At 31.5% G+C, this 17,925-nt stretch overlaps 1 protein-coding gene across 2 annotated transcripts in view; it reads right to left on the bottom strand.

Moving 5' to 3' along the window:
• bgm (acyl-CoA synthetase bubblegum family member 1) overlaps nucleotides 1-15,909 on the bottom strand; it is a 159,406-nt gene extending 143,497 nt beyond the window's left edge. The window contains exon 1 of one of the 2 annotated variants that reach the window (XM_075359656.1): nucleotides 15,610-15,909. The gene's annotated coding sequence lies outside the window, so the exon portion shown is untranslated. The remainder of the gene's footprint in view (nucleotides 1-15,609) is intronic. The other variant, XM_075359653.1, reaches the window with a different exon arrangement.
• Nucleotides 15,910-17,925: the final 2,016 nt, after the last annotated feature.

Genomic DNA, 17,925 nt, shown 5'->3' with positions numbered 1-17,925 from the left:
CTATTATTTTCTACGAAGTAGGATGTAATAAACAAAAAAATTGCGTTGAAAAACAGTTTTTTTGCCTTGGCATAAAATAACTTTGTTAAGTTGTCAATAAATAAATAAAACTCATTGGTTAAATTGATAAAGAATTTAGTTCTTAGAAAATTGATGTACTGGTAGATAAAGTCAATCAAAAATAAGTAGAAGTGCAAAATAATAATGTATTCTTTAACTGGAAAACATTAAATGGAAATCCCTCTCCTGAATCGAAGTATTCTAAACAACGCTCTGCTTTAACAGAAAGAAATACATTAATCTGTTCCGTTGTATTATCCGTTCCAATAGTTTTGAGGCCGTGATGCATATGCAGTTCATGAGCGCTAACCAGAGTTACTTTCTTTGAGAGTAAAAATGTTCACTATATAACCAGTCCCAATGATGAACAGAATAAAGGTACCATTTGGAGAGCTAAATATCTCCTGCGTTTCGGTGGGCTTGAGATTTTTATTTACAACCACATATTTTTAGCTCAATAAAAACTGACATCAACAAGAATCACTTCACTCATTATTTTTTCTTAGCAAACGTGGCACAAGATGGTTGTACTTGAAAAAGATTATGTTGCTTTCAGAGTAAATTCTGATTTGTGTCAAATTGCTAACAACCATCACTATACTGGTACTTAATATATAAGTATGAATGAAATTTTACCAACACATAGATTATTATTATCTCTTATAGCGGGTGAGCAACTTGAGACAGAACCGAGCCGGCTCAAACTGCATTTATTTAAGTGTTACATTTAACGCTTCTACAATTAGTTTCAATATTAGTTGTACTTGTTACTGTCGTCTATTGTTGACAGTTATAAACTGTTCATGATTCAGTACAGTACAGTTTCGTTATTCTAAAATGTCTTATTCGCACGAGGAAAGGTTCTATTATAATAGAAGATTATCTGCATTCTGGATACTTTCAAGAAACGCGTAAAATAGTCGCGGAATATTTCTGAATATCAGGATTCCAGCATGGATAGTATACATGATTTAACAAAAAAAACAGAGTCGGTTTCAAATGAAAAACAAATAGGTAACCTTTCGTTAGGACTCCAGAAACAATAGTCAATACTCAAAAAAAGAATTATTGCCAGTCCAAAAATTTATACGTAAGTTATTATAACAGCTTAAAATACAGATCCAGCCGTAAGATTCTTCATGGTTTAATTTTGAAACCACATCGTGTAACGACGTTAATTTAATTATTTATTTATTTAGTCTGTATGCAAGATGATATATAACCAGTGTAAACACCCAGATTACCGTAGAGACTCAAAAGGTATCTAAGCAGGCTTAAATACACAAAAATACAACAAAGAAAATCTATTTGGTACTAGAAACCTACATTTAAGACTTGTATACTAAAAATATCGTTTACATTATTTATGTATCACTATTGCGATTTTTCTGTATTACACCATCACATTTAGCTTGTTTTCTACATTAAAACATTCGATTAACTCAATCTTATTCTTGTTTACCTCCTTGTACCAAGTAAAGGAAGTATTGCAATCGCGAAAAATTTCCGTTTTCAGATTTCAACGGAAATATCCATTTTGACCATCCCTGAATCTATTTTTACTAGTTTCGGCGTGACGTCTGTACGTACGCTCGTATAACTCAAAAACGATTACCCGTATGATGTTAAAATTTCTGATTTAAGACTGCTGTAATATCTAGTTGCACACCTCCCGTTTTGATTGCAATCAACTGAACTAAATGTGTTCAAAAAAAAGCTCAAAAGATTTGGATTTTGGACTTTTTCTTAACTGCAGTAATAAGCCATTGTTTAGAGCTTATCAACGATGTATCGTAAGCGGTACTTATTTTCACTAGTTCCAGAGTTATAACCGAATGAAAGTTTAATTAATAAAATATAGGGGGAAGGCACATCGGTTCGAATCCGACTTCATATACATACACTTTTTTAACTTTTTTTTAATTTTAAAAACGATTTTTTTAAAAAACGAATTGTCTGGAGAGGGTGGGGGCCTCCGCGTACTTTCAAAGCCGTATAAAAATATAGCCGGAAGGGATTAAGGAATTGAAAATCTGGAAATGTAAAAAGAAAAATTTTTGGAAAACAGATAAATTTAACCGAACAGTTTGGAATGTACATGGTTTAAATAACAAGGAGGTTGAAGTGATTGAGGGAGCTTGAGGGTGCTAGAGTAGATATTGCACTAATGCGAGGCAAAAAAGAAACAGAAAGCCTCTAAAGGTATTGGAGATTTTATATTCATATAATGGAGTGGGTATGGATAAAAGAGCTGCAGCAGAGGTTGCCATTATGAAAAACAAAAAAAAAATAATAAAAAAATATACTCCTGTATAGACTCAGGTCTCATTCCTGTTATTTAAAATTCACTATTTATGAGAAACATTAATTTTCATTTAAAACAGGACACTTAAAATTTAAAGATCTTCTTCGTCTTTGGTCGGATTCACACTCCGCTCCTGACGATTCAGCGGCTCCATACAGTTCACACAACTCCTTTCGAATGCACTCGGCTCCTGTCGGTATCACTCGGCTCATCACATTTCACTCAGCTCCTTTCGTATGGACTCGGCTCCGTACAGTTCACACAGCTTCTTTCGGATGCACTTGGCTCCATACAGTTCACTCAGCTCCTTTCGGATGCACTCGGCTCCTGACGATTCAGCGGCTCCATACACAGTATATAAGGAGGCTCCGGACTTCATTCAGGCAATCCTCTTCCAGTCTTCTACGAATGTACTAAGTCTCCAAGGACTCAACAAGTTTTCTTTCACTAATTACATGATATTACATATATTAATACAATAAATTTATATAAAGATTCACAAGAAAATAATGTTATATATATATATATATTAATAACATTTACGATTTATAATAAAAATAATTATAATCGCAAGTACATAAAGACTTAATTTATTTAAAGAATCAGCACCAATTTCGACAGCTCCTATACTTTTATTAATGAGAAGATTGTTAATATTCGTTTAAACACAGGGACACAGTTTTTAACGATTTTTGGGATTTACGAACCTGAGTAGGAGAAGAGGAATGAGTCGGAGGTGTTTTATAATGTTCTGCAGTTGGCAATGGTTGGGCTAAACTCAAATTATTATCATGTAATTTCGGGTGAATGCCAGAGTAGTAACAAAGCGGTGCCAAGAGTCATGCATGGAGAGGTGACTGTAAATGTTAGCCTTAGGGTCGCCTAAGGCTAACAAAAATAATAATAAATAACAAAATAATATCATTTGTTACAGCAGTTACTGTAACAGCAGTTACAGTAACTGCTGTATTTTTTAAATGCTTTTCACAATTTCACCGAAGAAAATGATATATTCGAAACTTTGTAGATAATATCACAAGTACTGTGATCCAGTTGAAGTTTAATTTTACAATTAGAAACTAAGCACTGCCAACTGTACAATATCTAGACTTACTCAATTTATGGTTATAGTATTGTTAACAGGACAATTATGACTAACCAGGGTAACAGTTTTCTTCCAATTAAGAAGAAAGAAAAAGAAAGTAATAATGAAAAGAAGAATCCAGATCCTTTTCTCAGAATAACAGGTCCGTTAAACATCAGTTCTTTGTAAGACAATGACACCACCAAAAGCTGTTGTTCGATCGTAGTTTTTATTGAAGCTAACATTTATTCACCTATTTGTGAACTAGGCTTCCAGATCATTAAAACGGTTTGATCTTTTACCAAAATTATTATAAATATAAATTATTTAGTGATTAGAATTATTAAATTAATTTTGTTAGTATTTTAATGTAAAACAAAGAAAAGAATACAAAGTCATACTACAATTTTTAAATCAACTTAAAATGTACGTACAAAACTTGAAATGTATTGTACTTTGTAAGGCAATTATGTTAAAATTTTCCTTTTGTGTTGAAAAAAGTAAGAATCGCCTTAGAAGATAGATAAAGCAGAAAAAGAAATCCTGTCCCCGGGTAATGGACAATGCATTGTGTAATGGATGCTTGATTACAGCGCATCTTAATTTTTATTGTCGTTCACCATATAAACAACGTACGTGTTCGAATCGATTTTTAACGTTCATGAAAAAAATTCTTACTGCTCTTTCTATGACTACACAACTCAAGGACTGTTTTGAAATTACTTTTTGCGATAATTTTTTTTTGTAAACAACCTTTTTTGTATTTCTGAATTTGTGCAATAATACAACACAACATTTAAGGGTAATAAATTTTGAAAATTATTAATTAAATTTGAATTTATCATGAAAGACTGATCTTTTTAAAATTACCGATTTTAATTAGTTTGCTTCTCTTCATTGCCACTTTAATTTGTTATACGATGCAAACTTCTGATAGAAGTACTTCTTTTCTAAAGAAATTATTTACGATTTGAATTCGATCCGATCAGTATTTAAAATCAGTTACATTTTTTCCACTTCACAATGTTATTTTAAAAGACCGATAAATAACATTCATACGTTATATTCCCGGTTATAATATAAATAAATATAATCGTTTCATTAAAAATAAATATTATTCAGAACACTTTTAAATTGTACGTTAATTTTAGTTGTGTGTGTGTGTATATATATATATATATAGACAACTATAAAACTATATATATATATTTAGTATATTTATATAATTGTATATATAGTTTCATTAAATTTATTGGATTATTTTTTAATCATACATATTACATACAACATACTGGTTCGAATATAACAATAGGTTTTCTAAATAAAGTTATTCTTCCGACATATTATGTTTAAGATGCATAACCAAAAAAGGTAGTGTGACAGAATAATTATTTCTATTGTATTATATGAATCCATGGAATTCAATTATATATTTTTTTTTTTGGGGGGGGGAAGTTATTCTCTTGTAAATTTATTTTTAAATAAACATTTTAAAGTCCACACTCATAATCTGTGGTATGAAACGCAATACTACCGTATTGAAAACATTTCGTATATACGGTCACGTGTTCGCGGCTCGACCAGGATATTGAGAGACTAACAAACTAAACATTTTTTATAAATACAATTTATTACCTAAAAACATAGAAAATAAAATAAATATATTAATAATAGTAATAATGACAATAAAAAAATATAACGTAAAGAATAGTAATTCAAATAAAAAGGACAAGATTTCTTTAGACAGTTAAATTAAAAAAACCGAAATACAGTCCAATTTATTAAAACGATTTATGACGCTAATATTAATACCTAATATTGCATTGCATTAATAACAAGATAACACTAGAAAGTCTAAAGTTCATACAATTTACTTCATGCAAGTATTATTACTTTTACTGTTTGTAATAGAACTACCCTAGACTTTATGAATGAATATAATACTGTCAATTTCATTACTGTTTGAGATAAATCACCGAGCAACTTCCTGCTTTCAACCACTGTCCACACTGGAACGCTTCTGACGTACTGTATACTCGTACCAATCGCTTACTGATATCGCTGTTATCACGAATGCGCCAAACAAGGTCCCACAGAACAACTCATTGTTCCCGCTGATCCCTATCAGTATTTACATTCCCTGGCCTGCAGAACTAGTACTCGCCTCATCCTTAACTGTCGAAAAGTAATTATTTTCATCGACCGCGCTCTTACGAGCATGGCCGTTGCGAATTGTGATTCCCTGACTTTCCGCTTGACAGCGCCACTACCAAATATGACAACTCCTGAACAGAAATCCTTCTGTGTTTTTTTTTGTGTTTGCTAAATGAGAATCGGTTGTTACAGTACAACGTGCGTTCCGTAGAAAGTTTAATCGTGATCCTCCGAGTGAAAACAACATACGTTAACTGTATAATCGGTTTGAAACGACTGAATGTCTGTGTACAGGGAGGATTACGGGAAAACCGAGGACGTCTGAAGAAATTGTTAAACGTGTCAAGGAAAATGGTGAAATTACTTAGTCTTAAAAGAAAGTATGTTAGTAAGGTCGACCGCGAACTAGCAATGCCGGTGATGACAGTGTAAAACGTTTAAGAAAACGCTTACATACTCGTATATGTCCATATTGTTTATAGCTTATTCTACAAGCTTTAAAGCCTATCGACTAGGTTATGTGTGCCGACATCGCGATCGAAATGAAGCAGCTTGAAGAAGACGACTTTCTTGATGGCATTGTGTTTACTGAAGAATCAACATTCTATTTTAACTCATTTAAAATGGAAGTGGTTGTAGAGTTAACTCTTATATTTTCCGTATCTGTGGGGAGGGGTCAAAAAATTCTAACGAACTCTTACAATGCGAAAGGAACCCTACAAAATTAAATGTTTTCTGCGCGATATCCCGAACGAAAGTTTATTGGCAGTTCTATTTCGCTGAACCAAGCATAATAGGAGTTGCTTGTTTTGATATGCTGCATACGGTTCTTTCAAAACTGTAAGATGAACCGGGGAATTTTATATGACAACAAGTTGGTTCGCCTTCTCATTCGCATACGGGATTCTGTACGGGATTGGTTGAATAACTTTTCTCCGATCGCTGGAACAAACGGAATGGAGCCGATAATAATTTGTTTACAGTGACCTCAACATCACCCGATCTGACTCGGTATAATTTTTTTCCTTTAGTGTTTTATAAAGGATCTTGTGTACGTACCTCCGCCACCTACTGATCTACCGAATTTGAGGCGCAGGATTAAAGAAACTATCGCTTCCATTACTCCAGACACGCTGATAAAAGTATGGAATGAACTCTCCTATCGGTTAGATATGTGCCGCGTGATGAAGGATGAATACATGTAGGGGAAAATTGTAAGAGTTAGTCTTCCACTTTTTCAAGTCAAAGTTGAGAGATATTAAGTAGCTTCAAAATCCTGATAATCTATTTAGTACCAATAATAAAAGTTATCCGTTTTAAAAAAAGCCTTTTTTTTTGTTTTAGCCTCCGGAATCAACCTTAGATATTGATTAAGAGGATGAGATGATGAAATGACAATTTTATAGCGTGTGAAAATGCCTTGCCTAACCGGGATTCGAACCCTGGACCTTCGGATGAAAGGCCGAGACGCTACCACTCGCGTCACGGAGCCCGGCATCGCAAGAAATCTAAAAGCGAGAAACATCCGTCTTGATAAAAATAAGAAAATGTGATGCAGAAAAAGACGTAGAGAGACATAAGGAATGAGATAAGGCTCTCTGGAAAGCAAAAAAAATATTTTTTTTATCCTAAGTATTCCAATTGATTTTATTGAATTTTCGTGTAAAAATTCTTCGATATTAAATTCAGAAGGTTATTAGAAACCAGATTACGCCCTAATATTTATCTAATATTATGATTATGAGTATTTGATGAACTGATTTTCTTTAGTGAAGATAAGGAAAAATGTAAAACATCTTCAAATAATGTATGACGATAATTTAACTTTTTATTTAAAAAAATCATTCATTTATATTAAACGGAAAACTTCTAAAAAATCTGTATTTTCTTCTATAAGAAATATCGAAATCAGTCAGTTTAGAAAAAATTCAAATTCAGTAAGAGACATGCGAGCAAATTAAGAACCTCTCCTTACTTTTTTGAAATCGGTTAAAAATACTGTCCTAAAATATAACTACGAGTACAAGGTGTCTATAATTACTTGTCCAACTTTGAACTGATACAAAATCTTTGTTACTGATGTTTAAACAATGTCGATAACATTTTACAAATAAAATGTGAAAGTTTTATTTTAATGTCAGAAATATTAATGTACGTTCTGCAGAAAAATTATATCTGGCTCTTGCTAGATGCGTTAGTGTATATCTAAATCAATCGTATGAATTGCAGTTTAAATTCTTGCCTAGAATTCAAAAAATCAACGATTCTAGTGCTTTAGACGCGATACTTACTGTCCTCAGCGGTCTTTGTTACCAATAGATGGACCCCATCATGAAAATTTAGCAAGTAGAGAACTTATCATCGAGTGCTTTGATAAGAACACTTGGCCCAATGAAGCGGAGCACTGTTCTGTTTAAAAAAATGTCTGGTTGAAGATTTTCTAACTGAGGAAAAGGGTAGTTCTCAATTATTTCAAGGTAATTATCGGCCTTAATAGTTGATTCTTGAAAGAAAATGGATCCAATTACACGATCATATGTGGAGTTAACTGCACCACTTATTGACTTTTGGACTGCGTCTTATCGGGAGCGCTTAGAGTTTTCTGATCTCCTTACATCTGCTGTAAAGAGATCAGAAATCTCTACTTTGATTATTGGCCTTGCCACATACGTAAAAGTTGTCTCATCCGAGAAAAACACTTTTTCTAAAAAAGTATTGGAATTTCTAATTCTTTATAACATGTCTGTAGCAAACACTATAAAGAGTACTTCATTTCATCGCCTTCTGTAACTCCTTGAAAAGTTTGCAGCTAAGAAAGAAACAATTTCAAATATTTATGTAAACTTTGTACACTCTTACACCAGAATTATTCAGTTTAAGATTTCTATCTTCATTAGAGGTACTAGCCCTACCAGCTTCCCTTCTTGTGATGTACACTCCTTGTTGCTTTAAATTCGTCATCCACACTCGAATAGACGTTTAATGTAAGTAATGTTCTGGATCGAGTACGACAGTATGCAACATTTTAGTAACTGATATCAAAATTCGAAAAACATTCCCGGAATGAATTTAGCTTTCTCTTGTGGATTCACGACAACCGACAGATAATTATAATATCCGTCAGATGGCATCATATTACAACGTTACACGCTACCTACTGGTATCAAATAAAACTTGACGAGTTCCTTGTTCAAAGGAGTCTTTCAGTAAATAATTATTTGTTAATACCTTTTTTAATTATACATTACAGTGTTATAAACAGACGATGAGTTTGTAACTAGCTTCACAGCTTCGTCAAAAAAATCAAAACACGTCTTGGATTCTTTTTTAAAATTCCTCACCACCGTTAAGTACTGAAATAATGCATATTATTTTTATTATGCAGAATACATAGAAAACCATGGACGTTATTATTATTTTGTTAACTGGAATAATAATATATCAAAAAGAGATTCTATAGGCCTATTTGTCGAAGCGAGGCTGTACGATACAACTTTTAACAACAATTACGAAAAGATAAAAAATTTGTTACGTATTTCAAATTTATATTACTACTAATTGATTAATTAGTATTAAAAACATATATAGAGGACTTTTTCGTTTTAAAAATCTCATTTTCAAAAAAAAAAATGGAATTTATATTGTATACTGAAAATATTAAGAACATTTATTACATACACCAGCTGAACTAATATATATCTATTTGTTAGCGCATTCGATGGCTAGCTTCTTTCGATGGCATCTTCAGACTGGTACTAACGAATTCCTAAAATTATTATTTTTTTAAGTGATAAACTAATTTAACAACAAAATAAACATTTGTGTATGGATAACTTAAAAAGTGTATAAATAATTAAACTTAAAGCCAGAAGCAGCATAAATAAAAAATTTACTTAATTTTTTGTACAAGTAGTTTCATATGCTTTATCCAACTGGAAATAGTAAAGTTATTTTATATAGTAGCACGTAAAATATATTTTATGCGCTAACAAGTAAAGGAATACAATTGTATTCAGAGGAATACAATTATACTCATATTATACAGTAATAGTGAAACGATAAATTCTGTTTTTCATTAGCTTATCTTATCATGCACTCACGAGTGGTTTGTATCTGTAGATAGGTAGCTCACAGTAGAAATACAAATAAAAACTAGGTAAATACTTATGTTTTGCCAGTAAAGTCTACAGTCACTTCCTAAAGATATGCTCACAAGTAATCTTTTTTACTTTTATTAACCTTTATTTTACAATAAATCATGCGTACAATAAATCTGTGTTCAACTGGCAAATCAACTTTAATGAACTGAATTAATGAAACGTGAACTGTGAGCCTCTATCATTATGTTAGCTGAGTTTGAACTGAATCATTCAAATCAATCGAATGAATAATATTATAAAATTAATATGATTAAATTTACGTTAGATAAAATAAAATAATGTTACAAGAAATTTATAAAATTTCTGTTTAATAATAATGGGCTTCCCGTGAGAATTGCGTGTGAGGCTAGAATGGTGAGGTGACGTGAATACCTCGTGCAAGGTTAGACCAATCATCACCATCAACTAGTAACAAACGAGGTGCCCCTGGAGCGCTGTTTTTGGAAGTGCAATGGGGTGCTCTTATAATATCTCTGTAAATAATCATCCGATTTTCAAAATTCTAACGGGGTATTTGTTAGTATAATACAAAATCACGATGGAACCAAATCAGAACAAAAATTAACTGATATACTCAGAAAAATCGAGTAACCTGCGCTACGGTCCAGCTTGAGCCCGGCGAGCACCCACAAACGGTCTTTGTAGAATTTGATGACAGTACGATTAGAGGTAATGCTGTCGGCATCAGATTGAGGATGAAGCCCGCTATTGTCGAATTTCATGCTTTAGAGGAACAGGGTAAAGTGAAACGGCGAATGCTGGTGTGTGTGCTGGGCTGTAACGGTGCATAAACTAGAAGGGACTACCCTAGAACTGTCGTGTGTCTGAGCTATCAAATCTTTTCCAAGGGCCAGGCCTACATAGCTCTGATATGTTCAGTTTTCTCACTTGGCTCAGTACGTTAAATACATATACCCATATATAAGTTTTCGAATCGTGAATTTTTCTTGATGATCACTAAAAAGTATTAAATAATAAAAACAATTATAAAGATTAAAAAAACACGATTGCCAAAAAAAAAATAAAAAAATAAAAAATAATTTAACCAAACAAATGACAATAAATCGAACCAAAAAAAGAAAACAAGGTACGGAAATAAAGGACGAAACATCGTTATGCAGTATTTAAGAAAACAAAATAATGGGCGACCATTCAACTTTCAGACAGTTTTAATTTCTTTAAATATATTTTTTATTTTGTAGAAATAGCAGAAAATTTTATCCTACAACGAAAATATTTTAATGCAGTCGGGGGCTCTGAGTAGTAATTGTAGATATAACAATGGAATAACTATTACAATACGGAAATAGTCACTTAGACTTAAAACTTTAACTTTTGATGAATTTTAACAAAGTTACCATCAATTATATAAAATTTAAATATGTAAGAAGGTAATTTTATACATTTTAGTCATAATTATACTCTTGAAAATGGCAGAATAGCCAAAAGCGCTCGAGGAAATCAAATTGGAATTAGGTAAGGTGTTATAAAATTATACATAATAGTAATTATCCTATATTAAAGAGCTCTGGATAGTAATTATTCTATATTAAAGAGTCCCCCACTGTATTTAAATATTTTCGTTGAAGGACAAAATTTTCTCATCGATGTAAGACATGGTGAGAACTTAATCATTGGATAACCTTAAATTGCCTGCTATTTCTACAACATAAAAAATATATTTTAACAAATTAAAATTGTCTGAAAGTTAACTGGTCACCCATAATTTTTTTTTTTACCTCCAGGACCACCGTCAGAGGTTGATGTGAATAAGTAGCGTGTTAAAATGCCATGCCTGGCCGGGATTCGAACCCGGGACTCCGGATGGAAGGCCGAGACGCTACCACCCATTATTTTATCTAAGTACTGCTTAACGATGTTTAGTCCTTTATTTCCATACCTTGTTTCCGGTTTTTTAGTTCGATTTATTGTCGTTTTATTAGTTCAATTTATTATTTTTTCTATTTTTTGGCAGTAGTGTTTTTTAATTTTTGTAATTGTTTTTATTATTATTTAATTAACGTTTCATAAAATTTAACCCAGCGTTATTTTATATTAATTACATTCGTGTAATTAAATTTTAAAACAATGTGATAATAAAATATCAATATAAAAAATAAAACAAATTAATTTACATGTAATTAGAAATAATACGCATTGTTTTCGAAAACAACAATGAGTATTGCGTAATAAAAAATAAAATTGTAAATGAGTGAACCGTATTGAAAGACGTCACAAACAAAATAATTTTGTAGTGTTCAAATTAATCGTGAGAAGATATTGTGTACGCGTGTCGTAAAATTGATATTAACAAGTTAAATTCATCAAACACCCGGTTTGTTACTTGACTTTGTCGGCTATCTTTTCTCATTCACTCACGCCAAAAATCAGTGGAATATAAATTAAATTATTTAAAAAATATATTTTAAAGTTTGTTAATAAAATATAATTCCAATTTTTAACAGTGCCAAATTTTTATTTTCATAACTAATTTACCACGGTAAAAATTTATTTCAATAAGATTACTGGTGAAAGAGGTAGTAGATTTTATTTTAAAACTCTCATAAACATCGAAAAAATCAACAAAACGATCTAAAATTTACACAAAAGCTAACAATCCACAATTAATCATTTTTTTCCTAAAAAAGAACAAATTTTTTTGTATAAATATAAATGATGCATAATCTTGTTTCTTAAACCAATTTTGAATAAAATAATGTGAAATAAAAAAGGTTTCACTTCACATAAATTATATTTTTATTTTTTTTGTTTGTTAGATAAAACGTTAAACAGCTCAAACTCGGATAATTTCTTTCATTAGCCTTATTTTATAATAATCTGCAATATATTAGCCAGATACTTACTAATATGTAAAAAAATTCCAGTTTTAAATTGGCCCCAAAATTAATTCGATGTAAAAATCAAAGGATTATTTTCAACATAAAGAAGAATTTTTTTCTTTTTAATAGATTTATTAGTTTTTTTGGTACTTTTGTAATTGATGTTCACCACAACGCATCAAAAAAATATTTTTACTGTACGGTAAAAGAGTATTGGTGAAATCTGTGGCCTAATGAATCTTTTGTTAACTTGTCGAGTTACTTAACTCGACAAAAAAATAACACAAAAAAACCTCTGTCGCAGTAAGTGCATCAGTAGGGCGGTTTTTCGGTTTCAGTTAACGTTAAAAACGTACCCAAAAACCCAGCTTTTTACCTCTAACTCCAGTTCCAATGAATCGATTCTCTTGAAAATCGATAGAACTGTCTCCACAATAAGTCTACATCACCCTACAAAGTTTCGTCAAAATCTGTTAATATTTTCGTCCGCCCTATCGGACGAAAAAATCTCATACGTACATATGTACATAAACATTGCAAAATCGGTTCAGGAGATTTAAAAACAAAGAAAAGTTGGTTCCTCATTCTCCGACACCTCCTTATAAAATCTTGGCGCAGTAGCGATGTCTACAAATTCTTTGAAAATCCGCTAAAAAAGAATAATATTTATTTTATTGTTTAAATATTTATGTTTCTCGATTAGGAAATCAAAACTTAATCAAAAAATATTCCTATGCATATAATTTAGTATATAATCGTATAATCATTTATTTAAATATTCCTAAAATAGTATAAATAAAAGTATTCTCTATGCTTCTCACCAATAGTAATAGGCTTTGAATAGAACTATAGAACAGTTGGTAAGCATCACACCAGTTTTATCTCTTAAATAATTTATTTTTAAGAAAATAAGAGGAATTTTTTTAAAAATTCGCCCGGCAGAACAAAAAAAAATGTATCCAAAAACCCAGTTTTTTGGCTCTAATTCCGGTTCCTGTGAACCGATCGCTTGAAAATCAATAGGGCTCTTTTCCCAAAAGATTTACATCACCCCACCAAGTTTCGTCAAAATCGGTTAAGTTTGCGTACGGTAGAGCGGACGAAAAAGGTTTTATACATACATATGTGTTTAAACATGACCAAGTGTAGTAGGGATTTCCAAATTCTTTGGAAATCCGCTAAAAAATTAAGAAAAGAATTATTTTGTTTGTAGTACAACTCAAATCGTCAAAAAGCTTCCGAAAATTTCTAAAAATATTTCCTATTAAATGCTTGTTACGAATTCCTTTACTGTAGGTAATTAATTTGAACATCGATTGATAACTGGTCATTGATATTTTAATCAAAATTACTACTTTTTTTTAAATAAAAAGGAAAAGTCTGTTATTTCATTTTCCGAGCTAAATAAAAAAATGTCTATAACAAGTTTTAGAAAAAACAATTAGTATGGAAGGAATAAATTAAAATATTTCAACACAAAAACTACTTTAACAAGTAGCTAAAAACAATTTTTTTTTAAATAAACTTGCCGACCGTAGTATCTCAGTCTTTCGACGGGAGGTCAGGGTTTGAATCCCGGTCAAGCATGCATGCTATTTTTCAAACGTTACAATTTCTGTTTTCATAATCGCACGTACAAGAGTTGCAAGCTTCTGTAATGAATTAATTCATCACATAACTATTGTATTCGTCTCAGTTTTAATTTATTCTTATCACGGCCTATTACGCTACTAGAGTTATTTTTTAAAATGAACTATAGAACTTTAATAAATTATTTTCGAAGGGATTTTAAAAAAATACAGACTTTCTTAGACGTACTCAAACCAATAAAAAAAAGGTTTCTGTAAATTTACTTACAGTTCCATGTTTGTAAATTTGTACTATCTGCATTATCAAGCTTTTATTATAAGTTATATGGTTTTTCTAGATCGATAATCGTAATAGAAACATGGTTTCTACCAATTACTTTTTTTTATGATTAATTCACTATATAAGCTCGAAGCTAGTGATTAGGAATATGAAATGGAATTTTTGTACGTATGAAACCTGAACCGGGATTCGAACCCGGGACCTTCGGATGAAAGGCCGAGATCCAGCCACTCCCCACGGATATCGGCAAAAATTGTTTAAAACTTATTTATTAGCTTTAATTTTTGTCATTCAATTTTGATTTTTACATGTCCTGATCGTTTTAAATCTAAAACTTAAATCATCATCTATCAAATTAATTCCCCAAATATTATTTAAAAATATTATAAGGAATGCAACTGGATACTGAACGATAAAATGGTAAAATATTTTTTTTGCGCTAATAATGAATGTTTAAGTTAAAACAACATTATTTTTATTTTAATTAAAATTGGTTCCTAGTTCTGATGTGATACGTGAATACAAAAAAAAAAAAAATAAATAAATAAATGCATAAATAAAAACAAAATTCAGTTTTACCTCATTTTTTATAAATCGCAATTGTGCCATGAAAAAGGGAAGTGGAGATTTTATATAAATGTATGTAATGGTGCCTTTGAAATAAACGAAGTATAAGAAAAGATAATAATAATAATTTGAAAAGTATAACGAAGATATTTTTTAAAAATTAAAAAAAAATTATCGGAAATTTATCGGCTAATGAAAATTATTTCTACTGGCCATAAAATGTAGTAAAAGTGAAAACAAAAATAAACGATCGTTACGTTTTTCGTCTTCCCAGAAAAAACAGACGAAAACGTTTTCTATTGAACAAATGAATTTATTTCTTTATAGAAGTTTCTTGACTGATTAATTACATAGATGCACGTTTGGTTAAAGACCTGTTTTTAATTATTATTCCTGATAATTAGAACTTTCTTTGTTAGAAGAGCATACAAAATGTCTAAATAAATAGTAATGTGTGCGTTAATAAAATGAAAATTACACTTGAGATCTATTTTAAGAAATATACTCGATCACTCACTGACTAGGAAGGAATAAATTATATAAAAAATAAAAACAGTTTAATAAATTTACCGTATATTTGATGTATCTCAAAAGCTGAAGTAGCGTTAATCGATTTAAAAAAAAATCCAAAAGTAATCAACGGCTACGCGTATCGATACACTATATGCAATTATATATAGAACGACGCACCGCACACACTCGCCGGGCAGTAGACGTTACAAGTAGCAAAACAAGTAAAGAGAGGATAGATTCCAGCTGAATCCGTGACACAGGCGATGTTGCGGTACCAAGCAGGTTAGCCAACTTTATAATACAAACAACAATACGTGAAGTAATTTGGAAGTAAACATAATATCTCTTCTATTTTTCTTGCTCACTGTCGTATTGTAATACTGTAATGAAATGATATCCTCTCACTAGTACGAGTTGGTTTTACGCTGCAGTCGTTACGCAACAATTCTTACTAGTGCATTATTATTTGAAGAATATCATCCCTTCTTAGAGCTAATAATTATGAACATGCGATACATTCTAGACTACATTCTTTTTGAAATATAATATAATGATATTATATTATATAAAATATATGAAATATATAGACTTAATTCTCTTTGAATTTATAGCAGCATCTTTGCGTTTCATTCGGAAAGTCCGGTTCAAATCCCGGGCAGGAATGGTATATTTTTTACATACTACAAAATGTATCTATCATAAGTAACTATAATTGGGCATTAGCCTACTGTTGTAAAGATTAATTAAATAAATATTTAATTTTACTTCCGTCAATTAAATGATTTTTATGTTTATATACTAAAAATTAATGTGTGATGTATAAAATAAATAATACTGTGATCCTAATTTTTTCTTTATTTTTGAGCCCCATACGTTGTTGTTTGACATCGATTATTTGGATTCAGTGGCGGCTCGTAGCTAAAATTGGTGGGGATCCTGCTCCAGAAAATAAGTTTTCTGTAAAATAAAAGAATCGAAAAAATGAATCAAATAGAATAGCTGGAAGCAAGATAATTTTTTTTTACAAGCCTTTTTTAAACTCACACGTGCGACCGGCATTCGCCTGAAAGATGTTACCCCAGCCGCACCTACGAGTCGTGGCGGCGAATAAATCCGCCCTAGCTTGGGGTCTTCTCAGGTCCCCCTTTCTCGGAGTCCCCCTTGAATCATCGGAGCCTGCAGACCTTCCGCTTGTGGATGGCCCGCCTGTTCCTCCTCAAGAAGGAAGAGGATAATAATCTAATTTTACACTTTATCACATTCAAGAATATGGTACATGGTTTTTAAGCACATTGTGCTTAAGCCGTATTCGGTATAACCGAATAAATAAAAAAATGTTAATAGAGATATTATTTTTTAGTATTATTAGATAATAACTTAATAAAATGTCCGCTTAAAAACACTATAGTCCAGTAGTACTTAATTTAAATTTCTATGTACACAGAAACAAATGCATAATTAATTTTTAATAATTACCTTCTCTTTCACCCTTCCAGCGTGTTTTTGGACAGAATTGGTAATCAAAGAGCCCTTGCTTTCCGCCATCTTCTGATCATTATTGAAAAACAACTAAACCATTTTCATATTCCTTTCACCGACTAAACCAGAAAAAGCAACGAACAAGGAACGTTCCACACATGCGGAGTAAAAAAAAACAACCTTCCACCAGCACGCCAGGATCGGCATTGCAGGAGCGACAGTGCTCTCTCTACAGCCTGGCATGCAGCTTCCTATGTGCGCATGCGCACAACAGCCAAACACCACGCCGCCGGAACTGTGAAGCGCACAGTTCCATACAAAGATTTTTGTATCTTTTTCATTAACTGGGGGGATGGCTACTGATATTAAGCTTAAGGATTACGTATATACTGTACAATTATAAATAAAGAATTAAAAAAAAAGAGGTCATTATATTCAATTTTATCGATAATATCAAGTGGAATAGGGGGCGCTGCAGGTCCACAGTGCCCATACGCGAGCTGCCATTGTTTGGTTTTTTGTTTTGTTACTGAGTCCCAAAGAATTCAAGTGCAGTAATTAATTTCCAAACATCCCTTAAGCTAAATTCTAGTTTCAGATTTGGTAATAACAATCTATTTTTGTTGTAGTTTTGTTATTAACTGCACTTTATTTTTTATTTTTACTGAACTTATCATTATTTATTTCCACGTTTATAATCGTGATAAACAAATATCCCTTTAATTCATAACTATCAATATATTTTGTTTGTTTCCTAATTAAATATATTTATATGGAATTAGGTTGGGGTCAAATTTAATCCGAAGTGAAATTTTAACTAAGTTAATTGTATTTTTATAATGCATACTTTCTCAGCTGTTATTAACTGTTACTGAACCGTTGTGACGCGTACAG

The sequence above is a fragment of the Lycorma delicatula genome, chromosome 3, assembly GCF_047948215.1.
Source record: "Lycorma delicatula isolate Av1 chromosome 3, ASM4794821v1, whole genome shotgun sequence".
Taxonomy (NCBI): domain Eukaryota; kingdom Metazoa; phylum Arthropoda; class Insecta; order Hemiptera; family Fulgoridae; genus Lycorma; species Lycorma delicatula.
This window is presented reverse-complemented; position numbering and strand designations above follow the sequence as displayed.